General features: G+C 37.1%; 1 non-coding gene across 1 annotated transcript; it reads right to left on the reverse strand.

Annotated features, from left to right (window-relative positions):
* Positions 1–18,807: 18,807 nt before the first annotated feature.
* Positions 18,808–18,907, reverse strand: LOC123575042 (small nucleolar RNA U13). The gene has a single exon (XR_006700211.2). It is a non-coding gene; the product is annotated as a small nucleolar RNA U13 (small nucleolar RNA).
* Positions 18,908–19,421: the final 514 nt, after the last annotated feature.

Below are 19,421 nucleotides of genomic sequence, written 5' to 3' on the forward strand. Positions count from 1 at the left end.
GGACATAGGCATGGGCAAGGACTTCATGACTAAAACACCAAAAGCAATGGCAACAAAAGCCAAAATAGACAAATGGGATCTAATTAAACTAAAGAGCTTCTGCGCAGCAAAAGAAACTACCATTAGAGTGAACAGGCACCTACAGAATGGGAGAAAATATTTGCAATCTACCCATCTGACAAAGGGCTAATATCCAGAATCGACAAAGAACTTAAACAAATTTACAAGAAAAAATGAACAACCCCATCAAAAAGTGGGCAAAGGATATGAAGAGACACTTCTCAAAAGAAGACATTTATGCAGCCAACAGACACATGAAAAAATGCTCATCATCACTGGTCATCAGAGAAATGCAAATCAAAACCACAATGAGATACCATCTCACACCAGTTAGAATAGCGATCATTAAAAAGTCAGGAAACAACAGATGCTGGACAGGATGTGGAAAAATAGGAATGCTTTTACACTGTTGGTGGGACTGTAAACTAGTTCAACCATTGTGGAAGACAGTATGGTGATTCCTCAAGGATCTAGAACTAGAAATACCATTTGACCCAGCGATTCCATTACTGGGTATATACCCAAAGGATTATAAATCATGCTACTATAAAGACACATGCACATATATGTTTATTGTGGCACTACTCACAATAGCAAAAACTTGGAACCATCTCAAATGTCCATCAATGATAGACTGGATTAAGAAAATGTGGTACATATACACCATGGAATACTATGCAGCCATAAAAAGGATGAGTTCATGTCCTTTGCAGGAACATGGATGAAGCTGGAAACTATCATTTTGAGCAAACTATCACAAGGACAGAAAACCAAACACGACACGTTCTCACTCATAGGTGGGAATTGAACAATGAGAACACTTGGACACAGGGCAGGGAATATTACACATGGGGGCCTGTCATAGGGAGGCGGGCAGGGGGAGGGATAACATTAGCAGAAATACCTAATGTAAATGCCGAGTTAATAGGTGCAGCAAACCAACATGGCACATGTATACCTATGTAACAAACCTGCACGTTGTGCACACATACCCTAGAACTTAAAGTATAATTTTTTTTAAATGTGGTGCATATACACCATGGAATACTACACATCCATAGTATTTGCAGCAACATGGATGCAGCTGGAAACCATTATCCTAAGTGAATTAATGCATGAACAGAAAACCAAATATCACATGTTCTCACTTATAAGTGGCAGTTAAACATTGGGTACTCATGAACATAAGGATGGCAACAATAAACACTGGGGAGGTCTAGAGGTGAGAGAAGGAAGGGGGCAAGGATTGAAAAACTAACTGTTGGGTACTATGCAATTATTCCTGACCCAAACTTCAGCATCACCCTATATGCCCAGGTAACAAACCTGCACGTGTACCCCCTGAATCTAAAATAAAAGTTGAAAGATAAGGAAAAAACAAAAACAACAAAAAATAGTTTTTAGCATGGTTCCTTCCTTCTTTGTTAATCAGTGTATCCCTACGTACTGTGCTTAAGTGAAGAGTTTGGGGATAGCTTTCAACTCTGCTATGCTTGCCCATATATTCACAATTTCTGGTGCTCTTTATTCCTCTCTTTAGATCTATATTTCCATCTGATATCATTGTATTTCTGCCTGAAGACTTCCTTCCACATGTCTTATAATGCTCATGTGTTCATGATTAATTTTTTCAGCTTTTGCTGTAGCCTGGAAACTCAAGATAATATACTGAGGCATGGAGTTCAGCTTTCTCTTCTCACCATTTGTTTCCCTTTCTCGGGAGTTTCTGTCCTATGTTGCTTATCATTAAAGATCTGGAAACAGTTGTTTGATGTATTTTGTCTCTTTTTGTTTTTGTTGATTTTGTTATTCAAGGCAGGAGGGTAAATCTGGTCCCTGTTACTCTATCATGGCTAGAAGCAGAAATCCTACCCTTTTATAGACAGAAACTGGATCTGACTCTTTTTTTCCAGCTTTATTGAGGTGTATTTAAAAAAAAAAACAATTGTATATATTAAAGATGTATGACGTCATATTTTGACATACATATTGTATAATGATTACTATAATCAGATTAAGTCATCCTAACCACACAGTTATCCTTTTTTTGTGTGGCAGCGGGGCAGGGTGTGAAGACACTTCAGACCTACTCTCTTCACAAATTTCAAGTAAACAGTACTGCAGTATTAACTATAGTCACCACGTTTTGACCCTAGCAACTAACATTCTACTCTCTGCTTCTATGAGTTCAACTCTTCTAGATTCCACATATAAATGAGATCATACAGTATTTGTCTATGTCTGGTGTATTTCCCTTAGCATAATTGCCTCCAGTTTCATCAATGTTGTCAAAAATGGCAGGATTTCCTTCTTATATATGAATACTATTTCATTATATATGTGTATATTATATGTACATGTATATATAACATACATATATAATGTATATACAATATATATTATAAGATACATATAATATATATTATATACACATATTATATTATATATACATAATATATACATATATTATATATGTATATATAAAATATATGTATGTGTATGTGTGTGTGTGTGTTTATATTCTTTATCCATTCACCTATTGATGAATACATAAGTTATTTTCATATCTTGGCTATTGTGAACTTGGGGGTACAGATATCCTTCAGGGACACTAATTTCATTTCCTTTGGATATATACCCTGAAGTAGGATTTCTGGATCATATGGTAGTTCTATTTTTACTTTTTTGGAGGAACTTCCATACTTTTTTCCAAAACAGTTGTAACAATTTACCTTCCCACCAACAGTATTAAAGGTCATTTCTCCACATTCTCGCCATCACTTGTTATCTCTTGTCTTTTTGTAATAATCATCATAATGGATGTGAGGTGAGATCTCATTGTGGCTCTGATTTATATTTCTCTGATGATTCATGATTTTGAACATGTCTTCCTATACTTGTTGGCCATTTGTAAGACTTTTTAGAAAAAAAATACCTATTCAGGTTCTTTGCTCATTTTTAATAGGATTATTTGGTTTTATTGCTACTGAGTTGTATGAGTTCTTAATATATTTGGATATTAACCTTTTACTCAGTACATGGTTGTGCAAATATTTCCCCCCCCTTCTGTTTTCTTTTTATTGATTGTTTCTTTTTCTGTACAGAAACTGTTTAGTTTGTTTTAGTCCCACCAACTTTCAACAAAACCTATGTCATAGAATATGTTGTTTTCATCTTTGTGTTAAATGCCTTTTATGATTTATTAAGAATGTTATAAAAATAATTGTAACAGGATGCAAAGAAAAGAATTTTTCACTGTACAAAAGACCACAGGTACATCCCAAAGGGTATGCTAGAACATATGCACGATTTACAAAGAATTTCACAGTTCAAACCCCTCACTCATATTGAGGTTACAAAAGAATTTGAATTTGAAGGATATGAAAGAAAGCATTTCTCTAAAGAGAACTGAAGCTCTATTGCTCTAGGGAGAAAATGGGCTTTCATCTTAGGCAAAAGGATTTCAGTGAGGTACCTCAGAGTATTTAACGTGTCATTTGCAATTGGAGGACCTAGTGGTCTGTTATCTATTCATACCTGTGCAATCTACATCATGATTTACTCTGACTAGCTGTTCTAATGGCAAAGCAAGGAAGAATTTCCTGAGTTACACATGGCTTATACCCTCAGAGAATGCATGAATTTCCCTTCAAAAACTAGGAGTAAAAAGCTGGCTTTATTGATCTTAGGCCCTGTCCAAAAAACTAACTAGAGATACAAAATAGACGTAAGCAAAAAGAATCTGAAGGTACTGCTGGGTTACATGGTGCTAAGAAAAGAAGTAAATGACTTACTATAAATTAGATATGCTGTCCTCTATAAGGAAACTTGTTTTAGGTGAAACATCACCAGCATTTCCAAGAAATAGACTTGTTTTTAAACACCTATTGAACCCAGAAGAGAGCACAGGTGCCACAAGGATGACAATGGCAATTGAAAGAGAACTCTTTTCCTACCTCCTCTCTACCTGAAGGGCCACAGAAAGGCCAAAGAAAGAGATGAGAAAGAAAAGGAATTAGAAATGCTAATTAGAAGCCTCAATTTTAAAGCAAGCTTGGATATTTGATAATTACAAAGAACCGATCATATCAATTGCTATATTGAGATGCTATCTGTGATCTCTAGTGACTATTGAAACATGTATGTTACCTAAAAGAGACCAGAGATGTTATGGGGTCTGCCCAAGTTTTCATTCAGGGGCAGGGGAAGAACTAACTCCATAGTTTAGATTTAGAGGACAGTCAAGATGAAAGGAGTCAAAAATAGGGTGGCCTGGTATTACATCCCATAGATTGTTCTTGTTCAGTATAAAGGTTTTGGATATTTTTGTATACAAAATACACAACTTCTGCTTCTTCACTGAAGTTAATATTAGATATGGAAACCTAAATCATAATTCTGCTACATAAGAAACATACCATAATGATTAAGGAAATAATATTTATAATCTTATATAAATATGTAGAATAGCTTTTTATTTATGTAAATTTACCCAAGAACGTAGTTGAAATGAAAGTAAGAGAAAAGCCTATTATGAGCTCTTTTTTAAACCTCTTCATGGTGTCCTTTTAAGTTGTTTAATTTTAACAACTATATTCCTTTCGGTGTAAACATTTTGACTTCAGCAACATTTCATAATCTATCCAACATGTAAAATCACAGTAATGCAATGCTTGACTAAATTTGATTTTCAAAATATTTTTTTTCATTATAGACAAGAAAATGTACTTCAAAGAAATCAGAAATTATTATCACATTATGTATTACAGCCATTTATTTGTGGAAATGGAGCATGAAGTAAACTATTTAGTTCATTAGCTCAAGTAGGAGAGCACTGTTCAAGCATGTTGTCCATCAATCATTGATAACCAGTGTTTAGTGTGCAGACATGCAAGAGTGCTAATCTGGCTAAATAATGTAGAATCCTCTTTATAAGCATTACAGTATATGCAACTTCTATGTGTGATTTATCACAGTCCCCTTGGCAGAGCCCATGGAAAAAAAGCTTTGAATGGAGATTAATTAAATAGTAAAGCTTTATGTGTTTTCAGAAAACAGATTTTGAAATTTTCAAATATTTGCCTTGTTCTTTTTTTTTTTTCTTATGATATCTCAAATGAAATTTGGCAGGACATCTGTGTGACCAGTTAAATCTCTAACTCCCTTTTGAAATCATGGTCTACCCTGTTCTTATAACAAATGATTGATGTCCTGTCAATAATCATCTCCTGATGAATGCTGCTGAATAATCCTCATTAATATTGAATGGGAGGAAATCCAAATGAAATCTTGTACACAGTGTATTCAAATAATCATTTTCCTTGGCATCGAAATATTAGAGGTAGATTGATTATACTTTAGAGATAGAGCAGTGGACATTTTCTTCCCAAGTTATCAATAAAATCACTTATAAAATTAACTCTGCCACTTCCCAAATATACTGCCCACCCTTAATAGTAAAAACTTTAAATTCTCTTTGAAACAAAATAGCAGCACTATTCAAAATTGTGATACTATGGAAATGTCAAAGTTCCTATGACAAGTTACTAATAAGCTGGTATAGTCACATAATGGAGCACATAGAGCAATGAGAATAAACACCCTGCAACTCAACAATATAGATGAATCTCACAAACATGTGAAGCAAAAGAAGCAAGACCTCAAAGCTATTTACTGTATGATTACACTAGTATAAAGTACAAAAAAGCAACAAAATTGTATTGTGCTGTTAGAAGTCAGGATGCGGTTACTTTTAATGGAGGGATCAGTGGTGAGGCATGGTTAGTGACTAGCAAGGAATGTGTGAGTTTTCTGGGATTCTGGTGATATCTGTTTTGTGAGTGGGATACTTCTTGAACACACATGTTGACCTTGTAAAAATTCAGTAAACTATATACTTATGGTATGGCCTGTTTTCTTTCTTTTTTTTTTTTTCTTTTTTTTTTTTTTTTGAGACGGAGTCTGCTCTGTTGCCCAAGTTGGAGTGCAGTGGTGTGATCTCAGCTCACTGCAAGCTCCGCCTCCCGGGTTCACGCCATTCTCCTGCTTCAGCCTCCCAAGTATCTGGGACTACAGGCACCTGCCACCATGCTTGGCTAATTTTTTGTATTTTTTTAGTAGAGACGGGGTTTCACCATGTTAGCCAGGATGATCTCGATCTCCTGATCCACAGGCCTCAGCCTCCCAAAGTGCTGGGATTACAGGTGTGAGCCACCGTGCGGTATGGGCTGTTTTCTATAGGTACATTATACCTCAATAGAATGTTAAAAAATGATTCTACAGGGATGTAGAACAAAATATATAGGTCTCTTTCTTTTAATAGACAGAGGATCTGAGTGAAGAGGGACTGAGACACAGGTGTCCTAAAGCAGAGGACAACAGTGCAGAAAGAGGACATGCAAGTTGAGGGCAACAGCAACAGAGGACCTGAGCTATCTGAAGGCATGCCTTACAGTAGAGAAACATCAACTCACCTGAAAGGGAAGCAATGGACAGTTGCATTAATGAAATTGGATCATACTTTCTGCTTGTTATTAAATTTTACTTTCTGATAGTTAAGGAATGCTTGTAACTGAGGATGTACTGATGTAACTGAGGATACGCCTTCTGGAAGGCGTATTTCCCAGATTTATTGTGAGAAGAGTTAGAACCACAAAAAAACATGATAACAAAAAAAGTAACTCACCATGTCTTTTGGGCTTCAGGTACCCCAGCCTGAAAATTTGTTTCTATTTCAGCTCCCAGGTAATTTAGTAATATTTGTGTTTTTATATTCCCATTTAAATAAACCTAGACTGTACCACATCTGCTCTTTCTGAATATGTATAAACCACATCCTAGGATCTGCTGGCTGTGGAATTTAAATATTTGCCCAAATTGGCCACTTCGCTTTCCCTGGTCTGGTAGTCCTGTAACCCCGAGTCAATCCCATACATCAGCTCCTTTTATTTCCTCTTGCATGACCAGACTTGGACATGTTTTTGGCTTGCCTTCAACACTCTCCTTCAAGACTTAACTTTCAGCATCTTCCATTGGCAGATGAGGGTCCCCTTCACATCCAGGTTTTCAGATACAGCTTCCAAACACCAAGTGGCCACAGATTCCATCTTCTACCACACCATCCTATCAGGGGAACCAGACTAGACAAAGAAAAACTTAAAGGAAGTACTAGTCCTGTCAAACTCAGAGGACACTTTAATGGCATTTGCTCTGAATTTTGATATGAATTAATTCCCCAATTGGTACACACTTACAAGATGGAGAGAGAAGTAATCATTGTTAATTGTAAGAATAATAATATTGACTAACATTTAATCAGCCTTTATAATGTGCTAAGGACTGACGTAATGTGGTTATATGAATATCTTCTCTAAGCCTCATTACTGACAAAGATTTTCTCCTTGGTCAAATTTCAGTCAGGTTACCATGAGCCCTGTTCTGAACTGGGACCTTGGCCCAGCCTATCTTAGCCTAGTCCAGTTAAGCAAGAATCTTGTTAACTCCATTTAGCAAGAATCTCCCAACCCTTAATACATGATCTCCATTAATGTCTGATCAAATTCATTATCCCCCACCTTTGATGTGTAAATCCCTGGCCTACCTTTAATGAGAATTATTTTAGAACAGTTTAGCAAGAATGCCCCTACCCTTGATCTCTCCTCTTAGTAATTTTCGATTCACTGTCCCCTACACTCTGTTCTTTGGCTATAAACTCCCAGCTGCTTTTGTTGTAGTCAGAGGGAGCTCAGTTGCTCCCCACTATTGTGACAGTCATGACCCCTATTGCAATAGTCTTGACTAAAGTCTTCCTTACAGTTTTAACAAGCATCAGAATAATTTTTCTTTAACACAACCACTCTATGAGGCAAGTAATGCTTGCATCTCCTTTCTACTAAGATAAAACAGAGACAGAAATTTCAAATAAAAACATTTAAGTACACACAATAATAGCCAGGATTGGAAGCCAGGCACTGTGACTTCAGAGGCTAAGTTCTTAACTATTTTCCTTTGCAGGAAAATACTATTCTGCTTCAAATTGTGTTTTAGCCACAGACACACACACACACACACACACACACACACACACACACACACACACAAGTTCAGTTGTGGTGATGCTAGACTAGGCTTTTATGGCTTATGAAGATGTGGGTTAGCAGGAGAGAAAAACAAACCAAGTTAATCTTTCTCAGACAACCTCTTTTAAAGAAAATGATGCTAAATGAACTTCAATGGAAATAGAATTTAGTGCAATGAAAACTTAGCAAGTGAGAATAAAGTGGAGAAAATGCTGCTTTGACAATACCCAGAGATAGTAAAACCTTCAGATTCACTGTTTTCTTGTTGTTGCTGTTGTTGACAAAATGTAGACTCTGCTGCTGAGAAGTTTAATAAAAGAAAATATATTAGCTAGCTTTTAGGTATAGGTCAGTGAAATCCATATTAGGGACCACTTTTGTTACATATCAGAAATCCTTTTATGAGGTACAATGCAGTTCCTTCACTCTCTGTGCCAGACAATCTGGCTGGTTAAAACAATTTCACATTTTTGAAGGTCATGCTTGAGGTGGGAGTAACAGGTTTAAGAGCTCAACTACCCAGAAGAAGAACAGGAAAAATTTTACTCCTACTCAAGCAGCCAACCACTGTCAAAACTGAAAGAAGCATCAGTAAAATAAGAATACACTTACTGTAGTATTGGCTGTGAAGAAATTGGGTCACCTAATGGAGAAGTCTGAGACAGAGAGAGGAAAAGAAGAGGAAGGAGCAGGAGGATAAAGAAAATCAGTGTTTTGGGTCCACACTGTCATGGCAAACAAGCTAAATCTGTGGGTCTAAGGACTTCCAGGAACCTACATGTACTCAGGACATCTCATATCCTGTGAGAACTGCTCTGAACCTAGAAAAGGTGTCTTACCTCCACGTTCTAGGACATAGGAGGATATATGAATGCATATCCACATATGTGAGCAGGGAAAGGTAAAGATCATTCTTTCTCCCCTTCTCCCCATTGGTAATAGAGTACCCATGTTTTAGGTGGCATCATGACCTGCCAGCTAGAAGCTACATTTCCTAGGCTCCCTTGCAGATAGTTGGATTAGAAAGATCTTGCCAAAGGAATGTGAGCTAAAGAGATATGCACAACATCTGGGACTTGCCCTAAAGTCTTGCTCTTTTTAACTAGGAGATTGACATCAAGAAGCTTAAAGTAAAATTAAAAATAGGATGGCATTGACAGGATTCATAATGGAAGCAGGGAAATAAATGTTTTTGTATTAGTCCATTTTCACGCTGCTGATAAGGACATATCCAAGACTGGGCAATTTACAAAAGAAAGAAGTTTAATGGACTCACAGTTCCACATACCTCGGGAGGCTTTACAATCATGGTGGAAGGTAAAAGGCACGTCTCAAATGGTGGCAGACAAGAGAGCTTGCGCAGGGAAACTCCCCTTTATAAAACCATCAGATCGCGTAAACCCGGGAGGCGGAGCTTGCAGTGAGCTGAGATCCGGCCACTGCACTCCAGCCTGGGCGACAAAGCGAGACTCCGTCTCAAAAAAAAAAAAAAATAAATAAATAAATAAAATAAAACCATCAGATCTCATGAGACTTATTCACTATCATGAGAACAGCACGGGAAAAACGTGCCCCCATGATTCAATTACCTACCACCAGGTTTCTCCCACAACACATGGGAATTGTGGGAGCTACAATTCAAGATGAGATTTGGGTGGTGATATGGCCAAATCATGTCAGTTATCATGTTACATAAATGGTATAAATAAATGGTACCATGTCACCAATAAATAAACGCTACCATGTTAACTTAGGTGGAAAAACAAGACATGCCTGAAACTAAACATGTCAATGGCAGTGAGAAAGAGGTCAGATTTAAAAAATAATTATAATTAAGCCCAGGCACAGTGGCTCACACCTGTAATCCCAGCACTTTGGGAGTCTGAGGCAGGTGAATCACCTGAGCCAAGATGTCTCAGCACATAAATCTAGCGGACCAGGTGGTGGTGCCATTCACCGAGATAGAGAATAGATAGAAAAATGCAATTTTAAGGGATTGAGTAGAAATCTTGGTTAGTTACCACGACAAAGCTGATGCATCTGACACTGGAATAGAGCAAATTTTCCCTTCTTTGCAAAGAGAACCAGTGCCCTGAAAATACAGAAAAAAGACCTCATGTACCCCTTCTTCCACAGGTTGGAGGATCTCGTGCTTAAAATGAAAGGGCTATTCATTAATGGCAAAAACAGAGGCACCAGCCTCCAGGAAGAACATTAATTGTACAGTCACTGTCACAATATGAGAGACTTTGCCTTCTGCATCCGAAAATACCTCTCCATGTGGGGACTCAAAATCCAGTATGACAGGTGGAGTAGAACCCAAAAGCACACACAACGGAATTGAGACATAAAAGGGAGGCATGAAAATGTTATGCCATGGAAGCTTGATTTCTATTACTCTAGAAAGAGTAATAGAAATCAAGGATCACTATATAAGATGATTAAACAGCCACTCATTATTTTCTCCCATTTGTATTAGAAAAGGGTGCTGATTTTCATGCTATCCACTGTCATCAATAAACTTCTCTCTTTCTCTTGTTTTCTATAATGAACTTGTGCTGCAAGTGTAATCACTGCCATTTGAATTAAAAATATGGCCACACCCTCAATGGAATTACCTGTGGGTGATGGTCACTGTGTGGAGTTGAATGGGAAAATGAGTTTGATAAACAGCTGGGCCTGCTGGACCAGTGCCTGGTCTGTGACACTGCCATAGCCCAGCTGTATTTCTTTTTTTAATCTGTTCAGAGGAACCTATTAGTCCGAGTCCCACTTGGAAGTAGAAAACATCCTTCCTGTGGTTGAAGTAGATATAAGGGAAAATATTATGTAGAGTACGGCACCTGACAAGACAGACACCTTCAGAAAAGTTGCCTGCAACTTTCACGAGCACAAAACAAAATACAAGCACAGCTCGCAGCTTGGTGGGTGCAGGAAACTTGCATCACATCATCCCCTGGGTGTCTGAGTTTGCCAGAGCCCTAAGATTATCCAACAAGAAGCACCAAAATATATTAATTAAAAACACTAACTCTGGAGCCAGACAACCTGGTTCAAATTCCAATACTGCTACTCAGGCAAATTCCTTATGTTCTTTGTGCCTTAGTTTCCTAATCTTTAAAAATGGAGATATAATAATCCACGAGACTCACAGTCTTCTGGGTTAAATGATTTAAGATGTAAAATGTAAAACAGAACACTCCCAGGTAGTGAGAGCTGTTTACGCATTCCTGTTACTAGAAAAGGAGGTGGGGACCTGAAAGGCCCTGTTTAAAAATCAGCAGCAACACTGCCATCTAGAGTCCATCCTGAAGGGTTGGTTGTCATATCAACACACCATAGCCCAGGATCAGCTTCCTTCACCTGAAATCAACAATAGCAGTATAGATGTCCTAGGCATGGTGCACAGTCTCCCACTAAGCTGAATAAATATTTTCCTTACCAAAAAGTTACCTAGTTTGGGGGATTTTTTCCTCTATATTCTGGCCAAGAGCAGCCACCCCTACAACTTCCATACATGCATCTCTTTTGGCCTGTTTAAAATTTTGAATTCTGGAACTTAAAACTTTTGGATACCTCAAGTTGTGGAGAACATAAAGCATCACATTAAAATGTCTGGGATATGGGACTGAACCTCAACTCAGACATGGAGACATAAAGGGTTTCTCTACTGCCTGCTGAATTTGGGGCCACTATAGGTTTCTAAGATAATAAATGGTATCTGGGAATTCCTTGCAACACAGGGCTACAATTTGATCTCCCTGGTCATTGGCAAAGTCTAAAAAAGAGGCTCACGAATTGGACCTCTCTGATAACTTGTGCTGTCTGTGGGTTTGCTGTGAGCATATCTGCTGCCTCTACAAGCCGCATACCTAGATGATTTTGTGGCATGAGAGCTACTTTGTTTTCTGCTTTAGAAAGGTTTTTTTTTTCTTTTTTCCAGGTAAAAGTGCATTTATTACTATAATTTTTCAAGGGCAAACAGATCCATGGCACCATGGAGGCTACCTGTGGTCCTATGTCACACACTCCTCCTCCCCACTAAGTTTACTATATTTGATTTAATGTAATGCCTCCTTCCACCCAAATTAAGGTTTCTAACCAAGGTGCTTTGGGGTTTTCCTCTCCTCCATCTTCCTCAGCAACAAATACGCTGGGGAAACTTCAAGAAACACATCTTTAGTAGGAAAAAAGAGCACAAGCTATGATCTGAAAAACAAGGGTTTTCAAGGAATTCTCAATATAAACAAGGGAAATCTGATTATTAAACAAATATCTCCATTCCATTCAATCCTCCAAAAGAATAATCCCTAGTCCTCAAAATGCTTATCCATAAAATCTGGAGACTTATAAAATGCGAAGCCTGCCACATGCCCCAAATCTTTTCATTGATTTTCCCTTCCAGACTTAACAATCTCAAACCATTATACACTCACCTTCTTGACTAATGAATAATAGAGTGTGAAAATTATACCATGCCGCATGTCCTGCATCACTAGAAATGGCTCCAGTACCTCACCGATAGGAAAGTAATTGGGTCCAAAATACATCCTTAAGTTAATGAAGGCATTCTCCGAAACTCAGATTAGCACCACACCCTGTACATGAACGGGGGCAAGGACCATGGGCACATGTCAGAGCCCACAAACAACTCCTTTGGTCATCAGAGCTGGAACAGCATCTGCCAGTCTCCAAAGTCAGCTTGGTCCACACTCAAAATTTTGACTACAGTTTATTAATATATCTCACTCTACTAATTCCCCATCTATTGTTTCAAACACACACACATAACCCACAGAGGGAGAAACCTCTCCACTCCATTTAAGCAAGTAGAGAAAGTTTATCTGGTTTTTTGTTTGTTTGTTTGTTTGTTTTGTTTTTGTTTTTGTTTTTGTCATACCATCACTACAAGTTGGTCCATACACAACACTCTCACCATAACCATTCTCTTTGTTAATACCTCTCAGGTCTCCCTTTTCCCACTTTATTCACTTTAGTTCTTGCATTAACAGAAACTACGCTTCATTTTTTTAAGGGAGTCAGAATGAATAATTCAGGAAATGTTCCAGGAACACAACTATCATAAAAATCAAGAATTATCTTTGAAGTTCTCCTCCAGAAAGAGTAGTAGCTAGAGAAGCAGTGTAGTATCATGGTGAACAGCAAGGACTGTGGAGTCACATTCATAGATTCAAACTTCAGCTCTGGCACTTACTAGCTATTTGACTTTGGGAAAATTACCTAACTGCCTTATGGCTGTTTCTTCATCCATCACATGGGGATATTAATGAGACTGCATCATAGACTTTTTATGACAATTATGAGTCTCGGTATACCTAAAGTGCCTAAAACAATGCCTGACACATAGAGAACATGATATAAGTGCTGGCCCATATTGTTGTTGCTGACAACCACTGTGTTATGGTGTCTCCTAAGGTAGAGAAGATAGGCTCTAGAGAAACAGACTTGGGTCTGAATCCTGACTCTGCCTCTCCCTAGCTGAACAGCCTCGAACAGGTTACTTATGAATATGATGACACCCACCTTATAAGATTTTAATAGTATTAAACAAACAAACAAAAAAAAAGTATACACTCCTTAAAAAACTGCTAGCAATAATTAGTATTAAAAAGTTTTCCCAAGGTATAACAGAAAGAAGGGCTAAACTAAAGCAAATAAAAATTTAAAAACTGAAACTGAAACCCACACAGTTTCTAACTTTGCAATTGCTTAAACTAGGGAGTTAACACTTAGAAAGACAGCTAGGGATGTAGGAGAATGGGATAAGCAGTAATTAATGAAGTACAATGACAGCATTTCTAAAATCTCAGCCTCTTCCCCCATTGCTTCTAAGTAAATCCAAGCTATTTTCCTGTTCCAATATTCAAAATTGCCTGCTTATCACTATGCGTCAAGGAAAACGCAATTGTGAATCCCACATGGCAATTCTAATACAAAGGTCCTGATTCTCAAAATGAGCTTTTTAAAGTTATTCAGTCATTTAAAAAGTTTCACGTCGATAGCATAGTGTAAAACTAAGTTAGGTTATCTAAATCACCTCTTTAATTTTATAGATAATGTCATTGAGAGCAATAGAGGTTGAAAAACTTACCTAAAGTTATATGACTAATAAATAGTGGAACTAAAGTTAAATTAACACAGATTTCTAATTCCTAATTCACTGGTCTTTTACCTATGTATGGTGCTTGCTTCTTTCTGTCTCTTTTTTAATCATGTACCAGAAAGATGTTTCTCCTCTTTTATCGATTCATCTCTTTGGAATGTATGTGTCTCTGTATCCCTGGGAAGGTGAAACTAGCACATACAGAAAGTAGAATTAAATGCAGGAACACAGAAAGTGGCCATGCTTCATTAAGAGCAAATGGAGTAAACCTATGTGTAGCAGAGCAGCGATTTTGCCATAGCTATCTGATTTTCCATCTTACAGAATCTGTGTATTCCTTGCTCATGTCTCATTAAAAGTTGCTGCTGGTTTGCTGGGGTAATTTTAAAAGTTTGGAAGACGAGCTAAAGTTATTGTCCTACACATGAGGATTTAATTGCACTTGAGGTTCGTTGACCTATTTACTTTCCTCAAACATTTTGTGCCTATGATAATGAGAACTTGAAATAGACCCTAGTCAGTAGGAAAGACAGCATCATCTGCTTTTCAATTAAATTATCCAGCTCAACAATTTCTTATTTACACCAATGCTACAACCAGATGGAGGGGAGGACCTCTCACATCTATAGTTGACACTTTATTTTCTTTTCCAGATTCTAAGCTCTCACGATTTTCCTCATTTCAATCTGCTGGGGGAAAATGCTCATTTTCTTATTTGAGAGACATAATTTTCTAGTAGGGGTAAAATATAAAACCTTACTAAAGTAGACATCATTCTAAATGTTGTTTTTGAAACAAGCAACGTTAAACATTTCATTATGACTGCTTTTCAGAGCAACTGAAATGCCTAATATACACATTGCATTTTATCCATACTATAAGCAAGGAAATAAAACTGTAAATGCAATGTTTTGTTTTCAAAATATACAGTTTAGAATCATGCAATTTTTTTGCTAACAGAGATAATGCATTTTTTCATTATTAAATTAGTATAGACCAGAGTGAGAACCAAATTATCATAAAAGTCTTATCTTTGTAATGTTAATATTGTGGTACCTGCTAACCACCAGATGTGAGTGCCATAGCACCATCTTGTTTAGATTAAGGGCTCCTTAACTGGCTTTCATGTTGTGGCTCAAAAATGAAGGTACATGCTAAGCAAAGAACTCTAAATTCCAGCCAAATAAAAAACCTATATCCTCTTATTTACTAAAAACTTGAACAAAAGGGAAATCAAAGAAAAAGAATTTAGATAAAGAGGACCCAAGAAAACACCTTTAGTGAGACTCACTTGAGAAGGCTTAATTTAGACTCAGATACTTTCTAGAACTTATTCTAGACTCCTCGCAGGATGCTAAGAGACTCTGTGGTATCTCAGGAAGTATGACTTCAACGAAAGCTCAAAGAAACTGCCCTTCCTATCCTCAGATAGAATGTTTAGGCCCATTCAAACAGACATGAAGGAAGAGGCAGAACAATGTAGAACTGCTGGTATAACTTAGCTTCAGATTCTTAACTTCATAAAGGATCTCAGTGGGTCTGAAGGCTCTCAAGCCAATTCCATGACCAGTACAATCTTATAGATATTCCAAATCCCATGTGCCTCCAATATAGCATCGACTTTGGTGCTACAAGCTGCCCTACTTTAACAATAAATGATATAAACCCCACATCTTTGGGACATCAAGATGGCCTGCTTTTTCATTATTGACTGTTCTTTGAATGTCCAAGTCGTTGGGGCTCATTAGGAGGAACTCCAATTAATGTGTGCAATTAAAAGAAACCAGCTAGACAAGAGCAAACAAATTCTATGAAACCTCCATCTGATCAAAAGATAGCCTTCACAATGGTTCCTCAACAGTCTATCCAGCAGCAGTCACCCAGGAGACATAACCTTCTTCATCCTATAATAATAGCAATAGGTTTAAAGGGCATCAGGCAAAAGTCTCCTAGCCCTCAATGGTGTCAAAATTTTGATTTCTTCCAGGGACTTCATCTCCTAATCTGAGACTGACTGACTGACTATACATACACATACTGACTACATATACTGACTGTATATACATACTATACTGACAATATACACCCTATACTCACTATACATACACACACTGACTATAACCGACTATATATGCACAAATACACATGCACATATATATTCATTATAACTTAGATATATAGAAAGATTTATGAAGTTGTATTAGATATTTATCCTATTTTCCTGCCCTACATCAAATCCCTCTTATTCACATAATAGCAGTTGGGGATATCTTGTCTTTCCCCATTCTCAGTTCATATAAGTGGATCTACCCCTGGCTCTGAGCTTCCATATGCCTCAAGTCTTGTCCATTAGAGCATAACCCCTGATGACCAGAGGGATTTAATTTAGTAATGAATATACAACCCCAGCTACAGGGCCAAAGAAACTCAATCCCAGGGAAATTTAATTATAATTTTCGAAAAGAAAAAAATTGCTTTTAAAAGTAGGGAAAGTGGTAATGGAGGAAAGTGGCTGGTTGACCTGCCTGAAATGAAGCTGATGCAGAAGGAAGAGGGAAAACAAAAAGCCGAGAGGTAGAGATAAATTAAACTTTGAGGACTTTGTTTTAGCTTTAAAATACAGCTCTGCCAGAAGACTGACCTATGCCTAAAATTTTCTATTATAAGAGTCAGCAAACTCTTTTTTTTACCCTTTAAGTCACTTCATATTACATGCAATGAAGAGTCCTCACTACGTAATTTTATTAAACCCCTTTGGCTTCATTCAAGCCTTAATTTTCAGGTGAATCGTAGTGCAAGCTTTTCGAAGAAAGCTAACTTTATTAATAAGTATCTTGCAAATGGGTACACACAGACATACACCCTAAGTGTGGGTAATTTATCTTTCTTCCCAAGAAAGAAATGGAATAATAAATATGAATATCAGTTAGAGAATTGGATTTTTTAATATCTTAAATTCAACTGAAAAGGTTACTTTGAAACAGATCTGAAAATTTTCAAAATTGTGTTAAAATTTTTGATATCAAGCCATAGAATATCTTTCTGATAATAATAAGGCATGTCTGAATTTTGGTAGAAAAACATAAAAAATCAGAAGACTATACATTAAACAATAACAGCTTTATTCAAAACATGTAAGACCTCCACAAGGGCTGTTTTGCTTTATAGTATGACAAGTGCTACCTTGTTGGCATTCCAAAGTGAATGGTGATGTGGAGAAAAGCAATCCTCTTCATTCTAAAAAGGAAAATATTTGCATCTACTCTAATAATTTTCTGTCAGGTTAAGAAAAAGGACTGTTCTCATTCTTCGTGTTCTCTCCAAAGCAGGCATAGAATATGTAGGAAATGAAAAAAAAAATGTTTAGAAGAGCTCGTTTTCATGCACTACAGATTCTAACCTTGTCTCCAAGAGCCAAGGTTGATGCATCCCATGCCAAATTAAATCTAAGATGTATGCAGTAATGAAAAGGGTAGCGTTCCATGAAAAAATTCCACTTTTCAGTCAAAGTAGCTAGGGTTTATTAAATATGCAAAAATTACAATGTCAATATAACTGCACAAATTAGGGCTTTCTTTTTGAATGTTTAAGCACTGCACTGTAAAGAACGAAACAGCTGAAGACTTTCACAGCTTGTTACCTGTATCTTTTTCTCAAAAAACCTGCACTAATAAATAGGCCATACACTTCCCAAAGATAAGGGATTGTTGTTCATATCCCAGCGAGCAGTTTACCGAATATATTTGAACAAATTGTCTTTGTTCAATGACCCTGACTAATTCTCCTGCTAGTTGGATCAGTGTTACAAACCTTGGTACCCTGTGATTCATAAGCATTCACATTTTTGAGCCGGTATATCCTCTCCATGCAGCTGATCATTGAGCACAAAGATGTTTTATATTAGAATAACATGTACCTTATTTTTTAAAACTGAGATCTGCAAAGGCTTAAGGAAGCTGAGGCAACAATACAAAAGATCTGAAATAAATATGTATTTGAATACTGTACCAATAACTGATTTTTTTCTTCTTAAATAGCTTTACTTTTTCTGATGAGAATAGTAAATAAGTTTCACTAGGAAAATGCAGAAAACACAGAAAAATATACAGATTAAAAATCACCTGTAATTCCTACAGGTGATTTTGAGAATTAATTTTGGAATTAATTCCAAAAATATTAAAACTCTAAAAACTTTAAATTCTTCCAAAACTTTTTAAATCTAGGGTGAATAAATCTTTCTAGGCCTTTTTTTATTGTTCCTTTTTTTCTTCCAAATTTTATTTTAACTTCAGAAGTACATGTGCAGGATGTGCAGGTTTGGTACATAGGTTAATGTGTGCCATGGTGGTTTGCTGCACAGATCATCCCATCACCTAGGTACTAAACCCAGCATCCATTAGCTCTTTTTCCTGATGCTCTCTCTCCTTCCAGCCCTGACCCTCCAACAGGCAAAATATGGAAATAAATAAAGACCCTTTTTTGAAAATTGAGATTATATGCTAAATACTATTTTGTATTCTTTGAGGTTTTTTTTTTTTTATTTCATGTCAGATAGGTAATGTGCAGACATGGTAACAGAGTTTGAAGGAGGCACATCTAACACATGAGCATGAAAATCCAATCATCATGCTTAGCATCCTTTGTTTTTTATAGTACATGTATCATGAACATTTATTTACATCATTAATTATAAAATATGATCACTAACAATCTATAATAACTTACTGACCTTTTCATTTAAAAATAATTTTATTGGAAGCTGCCAGGGGACAAGGCGGATGTGCAGCTTCCACTTGGACAGAAAGAACAGTGTGTGGAGACTCACACTATGGACTTTTACTCCAGGAACCCCAGCAGGAGCATACTAGGAAGACTGAAAGAAATAACAGATCCTTTGAAAGAAACAGCATGCCACTGCAAATCCTGCAAGACAGGCAAAAAACTGAGTTCACAAAGTGTGAAGGGGGAATATCTCCCTCTAAACGCATCCCCACTGGGGAACCTGAAAATCCAGTTTATAGAAGGATTTAACCTCACCTGGAGCTGTAATGGATTTAGTGTGAAATATAAAAGTAGAAGCAGCAGTGGAAAGAGTATGGTAGGCACTCCCACTCTCCAGCTTGAGCCCAGGGAAGCCATCCCTGACTATACTCGCAGGA

The sequence above is a fragment of the Macaca fascicularis genome, chromosome 7, assembly GCF_037993035.2.
Source record: "Macaca fascicularis isolate 582-1 chromosome 7, T2T-MFA8v1.1".
Taxonomy (NCBI): Eukaryota; Metazoa; Chordata; class Mammalia; order Primates; family Cercopithecidae; genus Macaca; species Macaca fascicularis.